This window comes from Ovis aries, chromosome 18 (assembly GCF_016772045.2).
Source record: "Ovis aries strain OAR_USU_Benz2616 breed Rambouillet chromosome 18, ARS-UI_Ramb_v3.0, whole genome shotgun sequence".
Taxonomy (NCBI): Eukaryota; Metazoa; Chordata; class Mammalia; order Artiodactyla; family Bovidae; genus Ovis; species Ovis aries.
In genome coordinates this window covers 9,737,347-9,753,354 of record NC_056071.1, presented here as the reverse complement: position 1 = coordinate 9,753,354, position 16,008 = coordinate 9,737,347, and positions in this window count along the sequence as shown.

Sequence of the window (16,008 nt, the reverse complement as noted above, 5' to 3'; positions counted from 1 at the left end):
ACTGGTCACGGGGTCACACCTGAATGCTAACATACCCACACACCTCCTTATGGGCACTTCTGCCCGATGGCTCTGTGTCTTTTCTATCCGCTTTGAGACATGGGTCAATCAGCTCCCCTCTGAGCTTCTGTTGCCATGAGGCTGGGCAAGGTCTCCCCCATCAGAAGCCCTGCCCTCAACATTCGGTCTCTTTCAGCATCAGGAAAATCTCTACTCTATCTTTTCCTTGAAGTACACTCCGAGGAAATCAACCCTGAATATTCATTGGAAGGATGGATGCGAAACCTGAAGCTCCAGTCCTTTGACCACCTGATGTGGAGAGCGGACTCACTGGAAAAACCCTGATGCTGGGAAACATTGAAGGCAAGAGGAGAAGCAGGTGGCAGAGGATGAGATGGTTAGCTAGCATCAACAACTCTGGACATGAATCTGGGCAAACTCTGGGAGACAGTGAGGGGCAGGGGAGCCTGGCACGCTGCAGTCTGTGGGGTTGCAAAGAGTCGGACACAGCTGAGGGACTGAGCAACGAAAAATCTTCCTTTTCTCTCCAAGGACACACAGGATGATGGCTTCATGAGCTTCCAGGGATGCTGACCCAGAATCCTTAAGGAGCAAACAAGTAATAAGTAAGAGAAGTGAATTTGTGTGAGACAGTACAGAGGGGGATTTTAGTGAATTAGAGAGTAACTGAATGTCTAAAGCCTCTCACATTCAACCCATGCATGTTAGAACCTCAGTTTTAAATCCTTTGTTTAATCTTTTACAGAATACAGGAAGAACTCTTGAACACCTACTTTCAAGTTTACAAAACTCCTTGAGGCGGAAAAATGAAAAAATAAATGAAAGATTGGGATATCTACTCTGCTTGAGGTAACAGTGTTGGAGAAATTCAAGGGGAAATACACACAATAATATTTCAACAAATTATTAGGCAATAAAAGCAGTAATGGCTACTTTTGTGTTTTGCTTTTTTAAAATAACTATGGTGTATGAACACAACTAGAAATTTTATTCAATATACCTTTGGGTGCTTACTAATTACCTTGGCCTCTGGTAAGGAGTGAGGATTATACACATACATATTATATTTGTATGAGCATATATATGTGTGTGTGTATATATATATATATATATATATATATGTATGTATAGTCCCCAGGGGTCCCCAGTCACAGCTCATAAGAAATCTTTGCAAAACAAGCAATTTACATGCAACATTTAATCCTCAAAACAACTAAGGAGGGGTGATTAACACACTCATTTTACAGATGGGAAAACTGGGGCACAAATAAGCTTAGGAAGTAAGTTGCTCACGGTTTCAGGGCTGGTAAATAGCATAGATAGGAGTGGATTGTTGGTTGGTCTGATCACATTTCCTGGGAATTTTCACTATCACTCTGACTCTAATTATCTACATCAAAATATATTGTGAGGGTTAAATTCTGTTTTTCAAAAATTAGAGCGACAATAGCATTAGAGTTGGGCAAAGACTTATTTGCTTGGATTTATGCTGATGCGAAGATGAGAATCCATCTGCCCAGACTCTGAGATGGCCCCAACCCCTAACCTTAGGTGGCCACCAAGTCAGTCCCCCAAAGATGTTCCCTGGAGTGCTCTCGGTTCCACAGCCTCTCACCCTTTCTAATTGCAACTTATCAGTTCTATTCACAGGTGGATCGACCAGCAAAGGCTCATTGAAACCCTCTCAACCACTTTCTCCCACCTTCTAAACTCGAAAGGGGGCAGAAAGGGACTCACAAAAGCCTCTTCTTCCTGAAGCCCTTGTAATAGGCTCATTAAGCACCCGCCTGGGCTTGTTATAAAATACTTTGGAGGCAGGCTGTAAGTAGCTGACTGTTTGTAACAGATAATATCAAATTGGAGAAACATGTAAAAGCTCATACAAAAACAGTAAAATGAGATGTACTCTAATGATACCAGCCAAACAAGCAGGGAAGTAATTAGTCACTCCATGTACATAATTTGGGATGTGTAGCAGAGCTAATTTTATGTGAGGCCATGTCAGCTTCTAACTTTGGTGTTTTGTGTATGGGGTAAATAAAAGATGTTCCATGGAGAATTCTGTAGCATAGGAAACTGAGCAAGGCTTCTATCTCATTACGGAAGTCACACATCGTATTTATTAAGCCTCTCTTAAGAATGCTGTAGAGTGTTTTGATTATTTATGTTTTTCCTTTCATCAGATATGAATTTCTGTAAACTGATCTAACTCTAAATAAAAATTATTTATCCATAAAACATAGAGTGCTACTATTTCTTACTCATGATGTTAATGCTAAAAATTGGTTTTTTGATCTAGAATTAATACTCAGAGTATGTTATCTCCTATGAAAGACATTGAGATGAGCGATATACAAACACGCAGACTGTGGATTACTTTGTGGAAAACTACATTTGAAGGGAGCTGTATTTTAAGGAAGAATTTTTAAATTTGGGGAGATAACTTGTTTTTCAATGATTATCTGTCAAGTAATTCTCAGCTTATGTAAAATATTATTATATTCATTTCAAAAACTTTTGCTTAACAAAATCTTTTATTCCTCAGAAAACTACAAGTATCACCTCTGTGGGAAATGGAACAATTTCTATCTCTAAAAGTATAAAAGAGATAAAAGGATATTTTTATGTATCTCATCAGAGTAGAATCATTAGTATTGATATTATTGATACCACTTTGGATACTTTAAAAGCTTGTTGTCAAGCATAATTTATTTAGGATCTTACTTATTTCATAAATTTGTCAGGTAGATGACTACAAGAACTACACCTTCTCAGCCACCACTCCCCCTTCCATTGTAAGCTGTTTTATATAAGCTTAAATTTTGCTCTGTAGCCTCTGGTTTGGGCTTCCTGGGGATTCCAAGATTGGGGAGCAAGCAGTCTTGTGTGAAGAAAGACACCTGACCTTGAATGAGGACCCTGGACCAATTCTATCCCTTCCTCTTTCACATACATCCATGGATGTATCACTATGTGCTCTGCATCCTTTTAGGTCAAATTAGAGGGTTGGAAAAGTAATTCCTATACTAACTTTCAGTCCGCTAGTTCTGTTTTTATACTTTGATCTGAATAAAGTATACACACACGGGAGCTATCATAGTTATCCAGGCTGAGCAAATGTATTTAATTAATAAGTGCTATAACTCTGAAAGAGAGGATGACTCAGTAAAATACTGTGAACAATTAAAAATTATAGGACATTTTGAACCAGGTGACGGTGGATGGTGAACAGATTCCTCGCTTTGAAAACTGTGATATAACATCATACCTTTGGTTTATAGTACGTTTTTTATTGGAAAAATTTTCACATCTGAAGATCTCCTTTCAGACTACTGGACAAAGAGGGGACATATCCTTTGACCCAATAAATCCACTTATAGCCGTTTTTCTTATAAATATAAACACACATGTGCAAAGAGGTCTACTTAAGTGTAGATACTGCACCATTGTTTGTGAAAGCAAAAGATGGGAAACAATCCTACATAAAACAGATAAACAGAAAAGACCTACTATATAGCACATAGCACAGGGATCTATATTCAATATCTGTATTAACCTACAATGGGAAAGAATCTAAATATATATAAGTATGTGTGTGTGTGGTGTATTTGTGTGTATATATATATATATATATACATAAAATTGAATCACTTTGCTGTCCACCTGAAACTGATACAACATTGTAAATCAACTAAATTTCAATTAAAAAAAGATTGGAAACAATCTTTTTGTGCAGCAATAGAGATCTGTTTAGTAAATCATATTTAAATTTAATGAAACACTGTGTATTGATACTAAAATAAGTAAGGCATCTTTATAAGAACAGACAAGGAACTATCTTCAAGATGGATTATTAGGTGGAAAAAACAAAATGCAAAAAATGGTATGTAGAATACACTACCATTAATTTTTTCAAAATGTATAAACATATATCATACATATATTATATGTTTGTAATGTCTCTAAGAGGCTACCTAAAAGTATGGTGCCCATGGGTCCAGGGCTGCTGACAAAGGCCAACTCAATTTTTCCTGCGTGCTGATTTATACCTTTTAAAATTTGTACCATGTGCATCCAATATTTATATTATCAGAAGCAATAATAAAATTAAATATTAAGTGTGTAGGATGTACCAGGTATTGTTCTAATGCCTACATGAATTAATTCAGTGAATCTTTATAATAAAGATTTTTATGAGATTAGAAGTCTTACTATGATCCCATTTAGCAGATAAGAAAACTGAGGCAGGAGCAAGGTTATCCAAGCTGACATAGAAAATGAATTGTTTATAAGCCACTGGGCCATCTTCCTAAAGGTCTCTCTCTCAAGTTTTAGAAGTACTTTCACAAATGCAATATATATATTATATTCAGGTTTGTGGAAGTCTCCTGACTTTCATAGATCCATCCTTCCCCACTATAAATGTTGCACCATCAAATAAAGTCATGTGCGGTTTTGTCCAACATCAAGGATTAGTAGTGGTCCTTTGGCCCATCCAATAACAGCCGAACCCAAATGGAGATGCCTCTGTCTCAAGTCCAATTATTCTCCGCTTGGATTCTCAGTGTTCCCTCATTTACTTGAAAGTTCAGCTTTTAGTGCCTGCTCTTTGGTACAATGCATGTGGTTTTTTCCAAATGCTGCAGTTCCTGCCTCACTAATTTCACAGCTTTAAAAAAAAAATTGAGTGTATCTTTTTCTAAAATACTATCCCAAGTGTATGAACACCCAGGTAATTCTATAGACTACCTGTTTTCCCAGAAACAAGTCACTTTTAATTTGGTCATAAAAACAAGTATAAATAAAAGCCAATGCCCCCCATCATTACTTTCGTCTTTCTCATAACCGTCGTAAAGAGAACATCTCATTATTTACCGATGCACTACTCACAACCTTAATAGAAATTAAAAAGAAATCAATTTCGTTAATTGATAGACACAGAACTCTGTGCAGTTAGCAATGATGAACAAACTAGCGAGAGTGGAGGGAGGGATAGATAAAACTGTTTAACCATTAGGAAGGGCCATTTATCTTTCGTCTCGCTCAGTCTCTTATTTAGGAATTGACTTAACAGTGTGAGACTGCTTCCAGGTTATTTAATTATCACCAGCCATTGCTTCAGCTGCCAGTTGTCTGCCAGTTACCTTCTAAGTTCAGAGACTTACTTGCTGCTGCTTCCCTCCTGAACGTGCTAGAACACTTTCGCTCTTAGATTTCTCACCTTTGGTGACCGGTAGCTCAGTTTGTCATTAAAAATACAACAAGATAATACAACAAAACAAAATAGTCCAGAGGTCAACACCCTTCAGTGAGAGTTCCGCTGTGTCTTGAGGCTGGGAGATTGAAAAGGAGAGAGTTCACAGCCCTGAAGTTTGCTTATCTTTCCAGAACTTAACTTTTAGTCTTTTGACACCTCACATTCAGTCAGTGGAACAAATCTGTCTGAGAATGTTTTAGAGGGTAGACCAGAAGTTTATTTGTTTTAATAAGTCTTGCAAAAATACATTTTCTTTGGAGATACCTGGAAAGTCCAGTTTCTTTCCGTTGCTTCTACTCCATTTACAGTATTTCTTGAGATGTAGGGCCCTTGAGGGGATTTATTCTTTTACCAGGCTTGGTGTTTGGAAGTTGCTGCTATGAGCAGTGAGGTTTTGGATCTCATATCAAAGGGTTTAAAGTTAATGATTTTAAGTATGGCTGGATTTTATTGCTCCTCTGGTGGGCTAAAAACTTCAGCCACTCTTTGACCTCTGCTCAGTCAATTCAATTCCATCTAATGCTCTGTGACTAATATGGTGGATATTTAATCTACTTTGCTGCTGAAATTACTTTTAGAGTCACTTTTTTTTTTTTTCCCTTGGAAAACTTCCTCCTGAGAGAAATTGCTTATCGTAAGCTCTAAATATGTTGCATATTACAGAATACATTTTAAAAGCTTTTCTTCCAGAGACAATTAAACCTTATCACTTATTTTGCTATCACATTACAAAAAGAGACAGGAAAAATGATATTCTTCTAGAAATAAAAGTAGAATCAAAAGGAAGAATGACCTGAAAGCACCCTGATCCTGGTATTAATGTAGATATCATAAGCAGTCATGTCTTACTCAAATATATCCCTCAATGAAATTAAATTGGGAGACAAAAATCGATGAATCGCAGGGTTATGCATCCAAGTGGGTTCCTTTCATCTATTTCCTTGTTCAAAACACACATGGCTGCTTTTCAAGGCTCATTTGGTGGAGAATGTGGCCTGTGTATTCAACAAGCAAGAAGATGACTGCCTCAGGCACTTGGGAAGGAGTGGTCCAAATAAGGGCTAAATGGAGACAGACTTGACGTTGTCCCCAGGGAGCAAGAAACTGGGTCTAATCTTTCCCTGGTCCCTGATTACTGTTGTGACCCATTGGGCCAACTGTTTAAACCTCTGCTCCTAACCAGAGGGTCTGAAAGTTCTTCTAGGGCTACCCATCTGTAGTCAACTTAGACCAATGCTGTGGTCACGACTGAATCTGATCTCTGATGAAGGTTCTTGAGTAGTCATTCAGGGCAACCAGGTTCAGTGTGAAGTAGGCAGAGCCCTTTCTTTCCTGTGGCCAATTTTCATTCCTCAGTCACTTAAAGTGGTTACCACCATTACTCACATTAAGTATAAAAGTCTTTTCCCAGGAAAATTTGCATTTAGACAGGGATCAAAGCCTTAAACTAAGGAAGAATGTGGATGGTCTTCGCCAGACCCTGTGGCTTCAGAAATACATTTCTGGTCCCAATTTTACCATTCACTCATTTGATATCATCACCTCTCTGGGCTTCAGTCTCTTACTGAAGGAGGAGAGGGAGCTGTAACGATCTCTAATCTTCCTTCCAACTCTAAAATGTAGCCATTTAAAAATAAAGACAGTCTTCATGTATCAGAAGTCAAGGACAGGTTTTTTTTCTTAAGTCTGGTCATAGCCTTAAACTTCCTCCCCAGTGACATGAGCTATACATGGCTGAGCATCCAGTAGTGAGGGGTGTGGTGAGAAGAGACCCAGATTCAGGGAAGCCACAGGCAAAGCTTCCTGCCTCAGTTCAGTTCAGTTCACTTCCGTTCATTTCAGTCCCTCAGTCGTGTCCAGCTCTTTGCGACCCCATGGACTGCAGCATGCCAGGCTTTCCTGTCCATCACCAACTCCCAGAGCTTACTCAAACTCATGTCCATCGAGTCAGTGATGCCATCCAACCATCTCATCCTCTGTCATCCCCTTCTCCTCCTGCCTTCGATCTTTCCCAGTAACAGGGTCTTTTCTAAAGAGTCATTTCTTCACATCAGGTGGCCAAAGTATTGGAGTTTCAGCTTCAGCATCAGTCCTTCCAGTGAATATTCAGGATTGATTTCCTCTGGGATGGACTAGTTGGATCTCCTTGCAGTCCAAGGGACTCTCAAGAGTCTTCTCTAACACCACAGTTCAAAAGCATCAATTCTTCAGCACTCAGCTTTCTTTATAGTCCAGCTCTCACATCCATACATGACTACTGGAAATCGTAGCTTTGACTAGAGGAATCTTTTTTGGCAAAGTAATGTCTCTGCTTTTTAATATGTTGTCTAGGTTGGTCAAAGCTTATCTTCCAAGGAGTAAGCGTCTTTTAATTTTACGGCTGCAATCACCACCTGTAGTGATCGCAAAATAAAGTCTTTCACCTTTTCCACTGTTACCCCATCTATTTCCCGTGACGTGATGGGACCAGATGCCATGATCTTAGTTTTCTGAATGTTGAGTTTTAAGCCAGATTTTTCACTCTCCTCTTTTACTTTCATTGAGTCTCTTTAGTTCTTTGCTATCTGCCATAAGGGTGGTATCACCTGCATATCTGTGGTTATTGATATTTCTTCCAGCAATCTTGATTTCAGCTTGTGCTTCATCCAGCAGTGATTTTGGAACCTCCCCAAACAAAGTCTGTCACTGTTTCCATTGTTTCCCCATCTATCTGCCATGAAGTGATGGGACCTGATGCCATGATCTTAGTTTTCTGAATGTTGAGTTTTAAGCCAACTTTTTCACTCTCCTGTTTCACTTTCTTCAAGGTGCTCTTTAGTTCTTCTTTCTTTCTGCCATAAGGGTGGTGTCATTTGCATATCTGAGGTCACTGATATTTCTCCCAGCAATCTTGATTCCAGCTTGTGCTTCATCCAGCCCAGCATTTCACATGATGATCCTGCCTCAGTCTCTTGAAATATAAACCAAGGACAGTGGTACATAGCTCATCAAGGAGTTATGATAACACAGTGAATCTGGATGGTGTCTGGCACAGAAGATTCCTGATCAGTGTTCATTTCTCTGTAACCATCTCTCCCTCCACCAGTATTCTACTATTCCCTCCCCAGAAAGTCAGATGAGTGACTATAGAACACTGAATTCCTGGCCCCTGTTTTCGCATCTTCTTATCCATATTCCATTCACTAATGCCATGTAACTTTTCAGTTTCTTCAACAAAAAGCAGAGTGTGCACTTTTGCCAAATAGGCTAAAATGCTGTAACAAGCCACCGCAAAGTCTTAGTGTCTTAAAACAAGATGAAGTTATTTTTTGCTCACCTTACAATCTCGTGCAGTCATCGGGGAGGTCTATTCTGTTCAGTCAGTCCCAGTCTTTTTTGGCTGGAGCCTCCTCCCGACTCTGCACACCTGGAGTTCTTTGCATCCAGCCAGTGAGTGACAGACAGTGAGGACAAATTGTCAGGAGGCTTTTATGGGTCAAGCCTACTCAGAGAGACCATCACTCCCACCTCAGTCCATTGTCCCCAATTTAGTCACGTGTCCCTCCCTTCGAAACTGTAAGGGATCCTGGGAATATGTGGCTTAGTTTTGGGTCCAGAAAGGAAAGGAAAATGGTTTGGTGAACATATATAGCAGCATCTCTCATGGCAAGTATAGACTGAGCTCATGAGCGCACCTGCCTCTGTGAGAGGTGCAAGGCCACTGCAGTGCCAAAGGGAGTAACTTGGAGGACCAGAGTGGGGGCTCTCATTCTACAGGGGCATTCCCATGTGGACTGGTTCACCGGATCTTTCCGTTTCTGTAAGCAAATGTGGATTTTGATGCGAAAACCATAAATTTTAGGATGTTAAGTTGCTTTCTGGGAAAAAAAAAAAAAGTGTGCTAGCCTAAAGCAGATACCTATAGGTCTTGTTTGGTGTGTAAAAGTCAACTAGTCTGGATGTCTCTGGTCTGGATACATTGAGGGTCTGAGTTTCTGAGAGGTAGGGGCATGGACGCTTGATCTTTTCAGAGGTAAGTGGAGGGGGTGGGGTGTGGGGAGTATTCTATGATAGTATTTGGGTTCCCTGAAGGCAAACAGGAAATGTGTGCATTCTGAGAGCAGTGGAGACTGTAGTACCCAGAGGCGGAAGCGTATTTTGATAGGCAGGGGATTTGACATAGGGCTAGGCGTTAACTACCTGCCTTGACCTGTCTGCTCAGCCACAGGAGTGGACTGATGGAATGGTCCTCATATTCCCCATTCATTTCAGCCTCTGTTACAATGCCTGACACCTTGGTTAAGTACTTGACAAGTATCTTTTTTTTTTTTTAAATTAGTGAATGATTGACTTCAACTGAGCGCATAAATGAATACAGCTCCCAAAACAACAAGGAGTGTCACGGCAGTGACACGTAAACATCTGTGTGTTCTTCTGGGACTTTCCTTAGGCTCCTAGGACGCTTGTCTTATCTCAGAAGAGGAAAGGGAGGACTTCTTGTTAATGCCGGATGTGGAAGTGTGAATTACATGGCACTTGATTTAAAGAATAAAGGAATGCAAATGCTTTTGCATTCTGAATTTTGGTACACAATTCAGAGCTATTTGTTAGTAACATAGGTGTTAAATGGACCATCTATGGACCTTTCAAATAAGTCAGACAACTGCTGCGAGTTTGGATAAGGAAGGGAAATCCACCAGGCGGGGCAGCTAAGTGGCTTATTGCTGCAACTTGCAACATAAAACCAAAGTGAGTGGTTTAGAAAACTAGGGTTCAAGCAAAGATCAATGACTAAAGTACAATCTTGGTATGCCGGTGTCTGTGTCTGTGCATACGCTCAGTAACATACGACTCTTTGTGACCCTACGGACTGCAGCCAGCCAGGCTCCTCTGTCCATGGGATACTCCAGGCAAGGATACTGGAGTGAGTTGCTCTTTCCTCCTCCACTTGGTATGTGTAGCACTTTGATAATGGCTCTAAATCTTAGGCTTAAGGTTTGTAAGTAAAATAGGTTCAAAATAACAGTGGCTTAAAGAAAAATGGAAGTTATGAAACTATGTGAGGTATACGGTGGAAAGCTAGTGTCTGGTTCTTCCCCATGAGGTCTTCAGGGACCTGGCTTTCTTCCCATTTAGGATGTACCTGCCTTGTTCCATGGTCCAGGATGATGGTTTGTGCTTCAGTCATCACAGCTGCAGGTCAGGTGGCAGATGACGGAGGTGAGGGAGGAGAGAAGATAAACCAGGTGATCATACCAACCAACTTTTAAGAGAATGTCTGTCCTGGAAACTGCCATGCTTTTTTCCATTTCCTTTGGCCAGAATGTGCTCAGAAGACCATGTCTAGCTGTAATGGAGTCTGGAAAAAGTACATGGCTTAAAACGATGGTAACTAACACTCTGTGCATTAGTTAGCTCTTCCTGCCAAGCAAATCATCTCTGAACTTAGCAGCTTAAATAACCACTATTTGATTTATCTCACCACTGTCTGGGTCAACTGAGCTTCTTTTCCTCTGGACCAAGGTGAATGACTTCAGATTGCAGGGCAACTTCATAGTCATACGTGGCGGCTGGCTTTGTTCACCTTTACATGGGTTCTTTCCCCCCAGCAGGCTACCTAGGACTCATCACATGAGGATATCAGAGTGGCACATACAGTCAAAGGGGAAGAGTCCTAATGTAAGCCTTTTCAAACCCCTGCTTGAGGCACAGTTATACTACTGCTCCATCATCTAAAGTAGCTAAGCCTGATTCAGCGGATAGAGAAATGCATCCTACCTCTTGATGAGAAGAATTTGTGGCTATTGTATAGAATAGGAGGTCAATGGAGAGTGCAGACATTCTACCATCAGAGATAGTATACTCCTCCCACCAACGCCTATTGTTCCAGGCTGGTTATGACTAACTTCTTGCATTCCATCTGCACCTGGGTGTGTCCTGAGACATCTAAAATGCAAAACACTCAAAACATAACTTATGATCCATCTCCCACACATAATGAAACTAAGCAAAGCTTGTCCTCCTACACCATATGACACTGTAACCCTTTTAGTTAGTTACTCAGTCTAAATAGGTAGAAGTCATCCTTGATGATTCCTGCCCTCTCATACTCAAATTATAACCGAGCCTTGCTGATTTCATCTCCTGTTTATCTCTGGAATCCACCCACAAGTCTTCATCTCTATTGCTGCTGCCTTAGTCCAAGAGACGGGGCATTCTTGCCTTCTCCAATCTACTTCTCACATGACGGCTAAAGTGATGAGAATGTAAGTGTCATGTCATGTCACTCGCTCGTCTAAAAGGTCCCCTGGTGTCCTCTCACTCTTAGCATGGAGATCAGCTCTTGACAGATGGCCTGCAAGATCCTGCCTGATCTGGCCCCTACTAATCTCTCTCTCTCAACTCCCTGCTACATATGGCTTCAGAATAAAGCATAAACATGTACTTTTAAAACAATGATTTCAACAGCATGGCCCAAGACGTGACCACCTGCCCCTTGGGACACTAACACCATCACACTCAATGTGTGATGTGCTACAGACTAGCCGCAGGCCCTCTCTTTTTTTTTTTTTTAAATTAAATTTTATTTATTTATTTATTTTTTTTTACTTTATTTTACTTTTACAATACTGTATTGGTTTTGCCATACATTGACATGAATCCACCACGGGTGTACATGCATTCCCAAACATGAACCCCCCTCCCACCTCCCTCCCCATAACATCTCTCTGGGTCATCACCGTGCACCAGCCCCAAGCATGCTGTATCCCCGCAGGCCCTCTCTTATGGGCAACTGGAAGGGTATTTCTGAGTCTTTTAGGTGTTTTTCCTCGTCCTTGGGTGGTGAAGCAAGGGAGACTTCTTTGCAGGCTTACAGTAATGTTCAAAGGCACTTTGGGAGTCCCTATGTGTGATTGTAAGTAACAACTAATAAAATGGTGGATATGCATTGGATATTAAAAAAATTTTTTGGAGTACAGTTGCTTTACAATGTCGTGCTAGTTTCTGCTATCTAGCAAAATGAATCAGCATATATCTCCTCTTTTTTTGGATTTCCTTCCCATTTAGGTCACCACAGAGCCTTGAGTAGCGTTCCCTGTGTTCTACAGCAGGTTCTCACTAGTTATCTGTTTTATAAATAGTAGTGTATGTATGTTAATCCCAGTCTCCCAGCCATTCCATCCCCTCACTCCCCCTTGGTGTCTGTATGTTTGTTCTCTACATTCGTGTCTCTATTTCTGCTTTGCAAATAGCCTTATCTGTGCAATTTTTCTGGATTCCACATAAATGCATTGATATATACTTTTTCTGACTTGTTTCAGTCTTTACGATTGTCTGTACTCCATCTACGTCTCTGCAGATGACTCACCTCCGTTCCTTTTATGACTGAGTGATATTCCGTTGTATATACGTATCACATCTTCTTTATCCATTCCTCTGCTGATGGACATTTAGATTGCTTCCATGGCCTTATATTCACAATTTAATTGACGTCACAGAACAATGAGGTAGGACTATCGTCATTCCCATTTTACAGATAACAAACTGAGAATTAGAGATGTTAGTAATCTGTCCGAGGACACAGGTAACTATTCTTAGATTCAGATTTCATATCTGAGCGGTTTTAAATGAGAGTCTATCTCTAAGAAGTGAGAATTTTTAACAGCATACTCAGCTGCCTCGCTTGACTCTTATTCTAGTGCCAGGGAGCTGGTTCAGTGTTGGAGGCCAGTTACACGAGTCTGAGGTTAGACGGAGGTGTTAAAAGGTAGAGGGCGTTCCACCTGGGACGGTCAGCATGGGATCACATAGACAGGCTCTCTGAGCTGGAGGCGAAGCGGAAGAAACCACAGTGTGTCCCAGAGATAGGACACAGGTGGAAGATGAGGGAAAGAACCGAAGCTGGACTACAGCAGCGGAGAATGGGAAGGGTCCGGGTGGGAACTTGGTGAAAGAAAAGATTGCTTAGTTAGTAAGGGCCTTCTCTTGCGCTACAAGCCCACTTTCCTTGATGGCTTAGTTTTTGGATATTTTGCAAATGAATATTAAATAAGGTCAGGTATCTTTTCCCAGTCCTCATCTAACCCCCCTGGCCTGGGGTAGTCTAGCTTCTCCAGTGGGTCTGACCAGCAGCTCTGTTCCTCAGGGGTTAGCTGGCATGTCCCTTATCTGCTCTTAAATGAGTTTAAAGTTGATTCTCAGAGCCTCCTGATAAGACCCCAGCTTTGCTTTTTGGCCTGTGAAACCCAGAGCAGAGACACCAGCCAAATTCATGCAGACTGGGAGATGATACATTTGCATTGTTTTAAGTCTCTGAACTTGCGGTGATTTGTTATGGCGCTAATAAAATAACTAACACAAATCTTTCCCTTGGATCCTCTTTCTGACAGGGCTTAGAAACCCGTCAGGCCTTGAGGGATAGGAAAAGTTTCTAGGCACACCCTCCCCTGCTAACACTGAGTGGAAATGACTTCTCAGAGTCTCCTTGGGAAGGGTCTGTCATGAGGCAGACAAAGTGGGCCCAAGCAACCCTCAGCCAGCAGAAACCTCCCATTTTGCTCGTCGCCATCAGCTGGACCGTGTCAAGCTTTCAGCAGTTTACCAGGAGGAGAGCAGATGTCTGTCAGCTGTTGGACAATGTGCGAAGGTGTCTCTCAGGCAGGGAGTCAATGTCACTCCTTGGAAAATAGTGGAAGGAGATCTTCTTGGAGAAAAACCTGTCTGTGCAGACAGCATTCCCAGAGGCATGAAGGGTTTTCTCCAAAATCTGGAGAGATAAGTTTAAAGGTGGGACACACTGTAAAAAGATGCAAGTGTGAGTAGGAACAGTGGCCAATGTTGGCTGCTAAGGTTAAGACATTTTTTTTCACCTGAGCCTCAGCAGCAGTTACATTACCTGGCATTAAGGCAGCTTCATATTCAAGGGGAGAAGGCAATGGCACCCCACTCAGTACTCTTGCCTGGAAAATCCCATGGACAGAGGAGCTTGGTACGCTGCAGTCCAGGGTCGCTAAGAGTCGGATAGGACTAAGCGACTTCATTTTCACTTTTCACTTTCATGCATTGGAGAAGGAAATGGCAATCCACTCCAGTGTTCTTGCCTGGAGAATCCCAGGGATGGGGAAGCCTTGGTGGGCTGCTGTCTCTGGGGTCGCACAGAGTCAGACATGACTGAAGCGACTTAGCAGCAGCAGCAGCATATTCAAGGATGGACTTCCTGCCTTAAAAGCAGTAATCTAGACTATCACCTTTACCAGGCACCTGGATGAAAAGTGCTTGGAAGTCACAAAGTTACTCTTTACAAAGCATCAAGTGGATTTCCTTTCTTTTTTTTTTTTTTTTCATTAAGGATAATCTCCGGACGGCATAGTAGCCATTTCCATTAAATAGACAGCTTAAGGGGGGAAAAAAAAAGGGAAAAAGCTTTGACAACTTTCCTTGCAATATCTTTTCATTCTTTCTTTGATGTATTTGGAGTGAGGAGAATACATTAGTGCCTTTTAGCTTGGCAGCCAACTCTCTCTCATGTAAGTAAGTGGAAAAGGATTGACTAGATAGTTTACTTCATTTGCAGAATTCTAATCTCAAGGCTGTTTCCTCAAAAGGCAAAAAAAAAAAAAAAAATTAAACAATGCCTTTTACTTCTCATCAATAGTCAACTTCAATTAAATAGATGCTGTCATGCAGGAGACCGTCTCAGGAGGTTGTCAGTCTTTGGAACACAGGACCCATGGGCAAGGTGATGGCTGCATTGGTACCTAGCAGCCCTGGGGGAGATGGGTTTCAGGGAAACATGACCAGTAAGAGTTAAGTCTTGACTCTATAGCAAAGACCACGTAGATGTCCATAGCTGGCCTCATCCGGGCAGACTAGACTATACCCCCGTCTGGCCACTCTCCTCTGCCCCACCAGATACCTAGAGTTTTGCTGTCGCCTGACTGCCCACTTGAGCGCTTGAGATAAGACCTCTCAGACTCTCTGAAGGTTGGGTGTAGTCAACGGGATGTAAATGAAAGCAATGTGTTCCGCTTCCGGATCTGGACTTTAAAACTCAGCAATCCTCCCTCTGTCTCTCGTCTCCCTCAGGGTAAGATCCAGACCGTGTTCCCTACAGTAACCCAGGTCCTCCACCCAGAGGAAGGAGACACCCAAGGGGACAGCGGTGCATCAGATAGAAGGAGCCTGAGGCCACAAAAGGCTCTCGAGGCTGAGGGTTGCTCTGCCACGTCAACTTCCAACCTACAGCTATGGGACGGAGACACACACTTTCACGTTATTTAAATCACTATGCCTTGGCATCTGTTTGTTCTCACAGCTCAGCTGTTACCAAGCCCTCAACCCCTTCCTTCATACCCAGAGCCTTTGGTTGCCTCGATGCCCAACGCTGAAATGCCCTTACCTAGATCTATGTTCTGGCTAAGCTCCCCTTTCTTTTTTAGAGTGATGACACTTCTGTTACAGAGCAGGCATCATGTTTTGCTCTGGGAATAAGTCAAGCCAGCCCCTCTGGGATGTGCCTGTTCCATGAGCAGTGCTCTTAAGATCTCCAAGTCAGATCTTCTGATGGTCCATTGCTCATGTGCATCTGGTGGGCAACTGATGGGCCCTAACCTTGACCTTCTGGGCACCATTTTCAATTTCAAGAGCAACTCTTAGGGTGGGGAGTTCAGGACAGGTGGAGACAAGCTTGCGTCCCAATGAGCCCTTGTGGTGCCTCTCAACATACCATGCCCCAAATTGTTTCCTCTACC